Below are 6,748 nucleotides of genomic sequence, written 5' to 3'. Positions count from 1 at the left end.
GCACAGTGCAAATCTTCTAAGAGACTCTTTACATAAGCATCATAGTCACACACAGTCACATCACGAAGCACGTTCTTGATCTCAGCATGTTGCCCAAAGTGCTAGTAAACCACCACCACAATACCACCATTATCCATAGGATGATATGGTGACGTGTGTGACTTTTCTTAGCTACTCTCTTGGCAGTTTGATCCTGACGAGGAAACATGTGTGCAAGCCTGGTGAAATGATCTGTGATCACCAAAACATCAACAGACTTGTTGTAACTACCAACAGCAGACCAGAAGTCCACACACACACGATTCAGAGGAGCAGTGGTCTTACTGCTCTCTAGTGGGGCTCTGGTGGACGGCTCGGGGGTTTTATTGAAAACACACCTCTGACAACACCTCACATGGTTGCGCACATCTTTCTCCATGTCATGCCAGAAAAAGTGCTGGCAAGCCAGCGAGAGTGTGCGGGGCTTACCCTGATGACCAGCGTTGTCATGGATACCTGACAAGGCTTCAGTGAATCAGGTACAACAAACTGAAACCTCTTATACTTCGACAAAGGGTCCTTCGTGACCCTGTAGAGGATACCATTCAACAATGTCAATTTATCCCATTGCCTGAGGATCCTCATAGTCAACTGACTCATTGTAGCGTTCACGTTTGGAGGGCCTGCGTTTCCGCTCAACATAATAACAGACCCTAGAAATTACTGAGTCTCAATTCTGATGGGACTCATTGTTGGGTTAAGAATTTTCATTGGCACCCATCTGACAGTACCAATTTTCTCAGGCTGTTCAGAACCAACGCGTAACACAGCTGAGCAACTGAAGGAACTGCTCGCACTCAGGATCGGAAGTAATGGAGCAAATGAGCTCCCAGTATTTCTCATCCGATCTCAGACCCTGTATCAATAGCCTGATGACGTTACTCCCAATTATGAGCTCATCTCTCTGTCCTGGAACAAGGAAAGTAGGCACAACAAATTTCAAACCGTAAGCTTGGCAATGGCAGCACAACCATGAACGAAGTGTTGGTAGTAAAGCACCAGTTGGTAGTTGGTAGAGAAAAGACAGACTTTCCTCTGAGGTGTAGTGCAGCCATCATCGTTCATGAGTTCTTCCTTCCTAAAGGTAGAGATCACATTCACTTTCTCCTGATCAACAGACGCACCACTGCTGTCAACCACATGACCAGGAAACCTCACAGACTTTCCTTCTGTGCTAGTTTGAGGTTACTAGCCCTGAGACGTGAAAGTCTCAAGTCGTTTCAAGGCTTAATCTTCGGAAGGAGCGAAGACCAGTAAGTCATCAAGGTAACAAAGTAGACTAGAGAAATTCAAATCAGCAAAGACACTGATCATCATCCGCATAAAGGACGCAAGGCTGTTGCACAGGCCCTGGGGAAGCCGATTGTGGTGCTTCCCCAGGGCCTGGTGCTTAAAAAGGCATTTCCCCCTAGTGCAGCAAGACAATCAGCCTGGTGGGGCAGTGGGTGAGCATCCTTGACAATCTTGGCATTAAGCCAACAGAAGTCAGTGCAAATGCTCAGATACCCAGACTTCTTCCAGACCAGGACCAGTGGTGAGGCATATTCACTAACAGACTTACTGATGATGCCTTTCAATTCCATCTCCAATTTGTGATAGTGGGCTGGAGGGATACGGCAATAGGGTAGTCTGAAAGGGCAATCATCAGTAAGGTGAATGTGATGCACAAAGTCCTGTGCTTCTCCACAATCCAGCTTGTCCTTTGAGAAAACATCCTATGTGGGGCAACAGATGGGTGCCAATGAAAATTCTTAACCCGACAGCACTTCTTCCCCTTCACAGTGAGTTGAGGCCTGTGGCTTAGCTAATATTGACCTTGAGGGCTGTGATGTGTCATGTGAATGGAAGGAGAGACTAGCTGACCTTGTGCTTTCTTACCAGGTGCTACAACCCGACACACAATGATGTCTTTGTGGGCACAGCGGGAAGACGTGGGCTCCGCAATGACAGCGCTTCCAAGTGAAACAGCAGCATTACCAGGTAACTTCCCCCACACTAAGCTGTGGAGCAAGAGTGACAGCCCGACACAGCCTGACAGCCTCCCAACTTTCTCAGGCTGTTCAGAACCTGACCAACCTGAACACAGCTGAGCAACTGAAGGAACTGCTTGCACTCAGGATCGGAAGTACTGAGCTCCCAGTATTTCTCATCGGATCTCAGACCCTGTATCAATGGCCTGATGATGTTACTCCCAATTATGAGCTCATCTCTGTCCTGGAACAAGGAAGGTAGGCACGACAAATTTCAAACCGTAAATCTCAGCAGCCAGCTCATAAATGCAACGAGGTTGTGTCATGAGACCATCACAACCAACAAGAACTACCTTCTCAGGAACAGACTGAGGATAAAACACCAGCATCTTTGAGCTTGGACTCTTCCTCCGCACTGAGTGTTCATGACATCATGGATGCAGTGAGGGAGGACATGCAGGTAGTTGGAGTCAGAGTAGAAGATACAGAGAACAGGGAGAGATGGAAATCAATGATTTGCTGTGGCAACCCCTGAAAAAGGGACAAAGCCGAAAGTAAAAGAAGAAGAAGAAGAAGAAGAAATCTCAATAGCCAGCTCATAAAGCTTTTCACCAATGCTGCCCATGCTACCCCTCTCTTCACACAGGCAACCTAGTTTAAATCAGCCGAAGAAGGAGAAGGGGGCAATGCAGCTGAGGAGCTGGAAAGCCGTGGGCTGAGTGATGGCAGGAGGAGGCAGAGAGGTGGGAACCACCCTTGGATTAGAAAGATGAAGAGGATCAGTCACTGGACTCCGACTGTAAGAAGACAAATCAACTGCCCGATGGTTCTGAGCATCTGCCCTTCTCACACGTCTGCGTGACCATCCAGGCGCTCCTGAACCTCAGCTGCAGTCCACTGTTCTGGGGCCTTCAGCTGAAAGGACATGGAAAGACTGGGATTGGGGCACTGGTTAATAAACATCATGACCACCTCTGTACTGGGATCCTCAACAGACTTACCCCTTCTACGGAGGCACTCATCAGCAACATCAATGGACTTGTTAAGGCGGATCTAGTAATCCATAGCACTATTATTAACATGGGGAATGGTAGCATAGAAATCTTTCATGGGCAAGTTGGAATATGACAGCTCACTAAAGTTGCACTTCAATATGTCAAAGACAGCAAAAGGCAGATCTGATGCATTCAGTCCATCGTGACTGCGGAGGGACACCTTAACCACATCTCTGGCGCTGCCTGTCAGTCTTGACATTATTAAATCATGCATTTCAGCAGACGTATCACATTTTCCTCTTTTGAGGTAACATCATATCCTCCCACTCGTGAACAGAAAACATATCAGTGCGGTCACCCCTGAAGTAAGGCGGCACTTTAACGTCTGACTGCACGAGGACCTTGAGCTGCGATCAACTGGCATCACTAGATGGCTGACATCGGGTCTGGTCCGCATTGGTCTGCTGCACAGTGTTAAGGTTGGCTGAAATAGTGTCTCCAACTTTCTTGGCTAAATCTGTGAAGAAAGACCCCAGAGCCTCAACAGGGATGACTTGTGTAGGCTCAGGGGCAGACTGGGTAAAGGGTGTTGAGCTGGCAGTAGGAGCTAATAAATGATTAAAAGCTGCCTGATCAGCTGTGTAGTTGAGAGCACCAGGGGACATGGACCTACCCCTTCCAACACACAATGAAGCAATCTGCTGGCCCCTCCCCATCTCCAATCTGACATCATGCCCAAACCATGTTGCCTTCAGTATTTAGTGTCGGAGAACCGCATCCTTCTTTACACCCACAATAGAGCTAAAGCGCCACCTGCTGTAAAACAAATAAAATTATTCATTCAAGATTCTTTCAGACTCGTTCATTTTACTGCTCGAGGGTCAAAAATCTGACTCAGTAAAAAGAGTCGGTCTTCCCATCACTTGTAACCGGTATAGCTTCTGCGTGTTTTAAGAAAGCCGTCGGGCTGCTGTCCCCAACGCCTTTATTGATCTGACAGAACTTACATAGAACAAATACATTTTTCTTCTGGACACCACCCGAGCCCCTCTCCCACAAGTCCGAAGAAAAAGGAAGAGCTATCAGTGTACATCATGGAAACATACCTGACGGTATTTACATAGAACAAAATAAATTTTCATAAACTAAATATATTGTACAGTGTCAGGAAACCTTTTCTGTTAGATAGGACTGTAAAATATGCTGTTAGTTCACACCCCAGTTTCCTAACACACAAAGAATCAAATAAAAATCAAATAAAGAATCAAATACGAGATCTCAAATTTTAAAAGTTTTACTTGCATTAAGGAGTGCAGAACAATGGTTACATTCAGAACTGCATTGAGGAACACCTCAGTGCTCAAAGCTTAAATACAGTTTTTTTACACACACAAACTTCAATGGTCAGTACCTTAACCCTTTACAGTCATGTGGTGTTCTCGCGCAACTTCTGAGCACTGATTGGTAAAGACTGCCCCAAACAGTGATTCTCCACCAATAGGAGCTATGTGGATGTGCTGTAGTTAATCATGTCAGATAAGACCATGCAGTTTGGATGTTTTTCTCTCTTTGTCTTTTGTTGGTCTTCCATTGGTCTCCTTATTTGGGCAAAGAAACCAGTTCTGATCGGTTCTGTGTCCTGTCTCTATCTCCAAGTGTAACAGTCAGTACCATTCAGTGCTGTTCACATCATCCTGTTACATAAACCATCAGCATGCACACCTGTCTTCAGCACTTTCCCTTTTAGTACAACATAATAACAGCATTCAATAACAGTATAAATTGATATGGAAACTTAATACAATGAATATATTGTAAAGATTGAATAAATGTATTTTGAACATCTTAACATATAGAATTAAATAAAATGTTGAAAACAGAAAAACTCTAACCTCTCCCACAAAGTCCGAAGAAAAAGATAGAGGTTGGGTGTGACTGACTTTTTATACCAAAAGTGTATAAGTTAAATTTTTGCCCAGAGAGGAACAACCCACTTCCGTCAGGTAGAACAAATGAAACAATTTTGTATAATTATAACTACATAACTATTAATCTATCTTACACTAATATCCTGGAGGGAAAAAAACAACCCTTAACATCTGCAGCAGTAATAAACGAAGCAAAAGTCAATATTTGGCCATATTACATTTACATATTTAATCCAGCTACACATGTTTAGAAAAATTTTATTTTACATGGGATTTATTTTAACTCAATTAAGAATTAAGCCGCCAAAATAGTGTCAATTGAGAAATATTCTGAATAATCTCCATTTCAGATTTGAATTTTTAATATCCACCAAAGAGCTTTTCCTCTTACAAATGTCTCACACTACAGTCAAATGTAGAAATTATATTTGAATACATTTTTAAAGTTTAAATATACAGTGGCATTTGTAATTGTTAACCTTAACAATATATATATAATATATAATATATATATACTATATAATCAATATTGTTATAAACTCATAGAAAATGATTAGTCTGCAAATAAAAATGTAATTTTAATTGTCCTGGGCAGTTGCAAAAATGATTCAACCTCTGCTGGGTGTACTATATATATATTTTTTTTTCTCTTGAATCTTTAGAACCTGCCGTTTTATAGTACATGTAAAACCAAGTGTTTAAGGCATATGTGTCAAACACAAGGCCCGGTCAAATGCGGCCCACCAAGCCGTTTTGTGTGGCTTAAAAAGTTTTTAGTAAAGTCCATGCAGCAGAGTTAGTCTGTTATGGAGTAGTTACATCTATACCAGTGGTCCCCAACCTTTTATGTTCCAAGGACTGGTCAGCCAGTACCACCCGTTACTACGTACTGGTAGCAAGGGGCTGAGCATTGAAGGATCATTAAAATTTCAAAATAAAACTTCTTTTTGTTTGTATCAGAGTCTGAATGACCTATTATTTTGAAACATTGCCAGATTATCTTTAACTAAAGAAAGCAAATGGATATGACTGGATTTTCTTTGAATTAAGTTAATTAGTTAAAATTAAGTACATTTTTTCACTATGTCCCCCTGCGGGGGTTGGGAACCCCTTATCTATACAGTCTTTCATTTACAACCGGGCCTTCAAGGGGAACTGTATTGCTGATGTGGCCCCTGGTGAAAATGAGTTTGACACCCCTGGGTTAAGGTGATGTAGGTGCAATGGGTGGAGCACTCTGTATTATTAACCAGTCTCAAATCAATAACACAAATCTGTCTCTTATTATGTTATCCTACTAATATAGTAATAACGTATTACTTAAAGTATACTACAATCAATAGTATTCACAAACAATTAAATATCTGAAGGATTTTTCTGGAGTTCTTAACAAATTGAGTGGCTTCAATTAATAAAGTAACAATAGAGACAAACACAGTTTACAAAAAAAATAAAATGTATTAACATAACCCTATTACGTTAATACGGAAGCGTATTGCTGCCTGTGGATAAAATATATTCATGTGTTCATAGTTTATAGAAGTATGCAACATATATAATCATGTTTTAAAAAGATCATAAGAGATGTGCTAAAACATATAACCAGCTTGAACATAAAATGCTGCTTAAAGCTAGAACTGAAAACATGCAGATGTAGAGAAGGAGCTGCGAGGTTGAGATAAAACCAAGGTTGGTTGTGAAAAGAGGAGTACTTGGTGTGATGGGAAACAGAAACTTTTAGAATACAATTTCACAATGGCTGGATTCATAGTTAGAACACAAGGTCCCAACAACAGCACCTGGGCACGATAAGAAC

The sequence above is a fragment of the Cynoglossus semilaevis genome, chromosome Z (genome assembly GCF_000523025.1).
Source record: "Cynoglossus semilaevis isolate Cse_v1.0 chromosome Z, Cse_v1.0, whole genome shotgun sequence".
NCBI classification, from domain to species: domain Eukaryota; kingdom Metazoa; phylum Chordata; class Actinopteri; order Pleuronectiformes; family Cynoglossidae; genus Cynoglossus; species Cynoglossus semilaevis.
Note: the sequence above shows the minus strand (reverse complement) of the source record.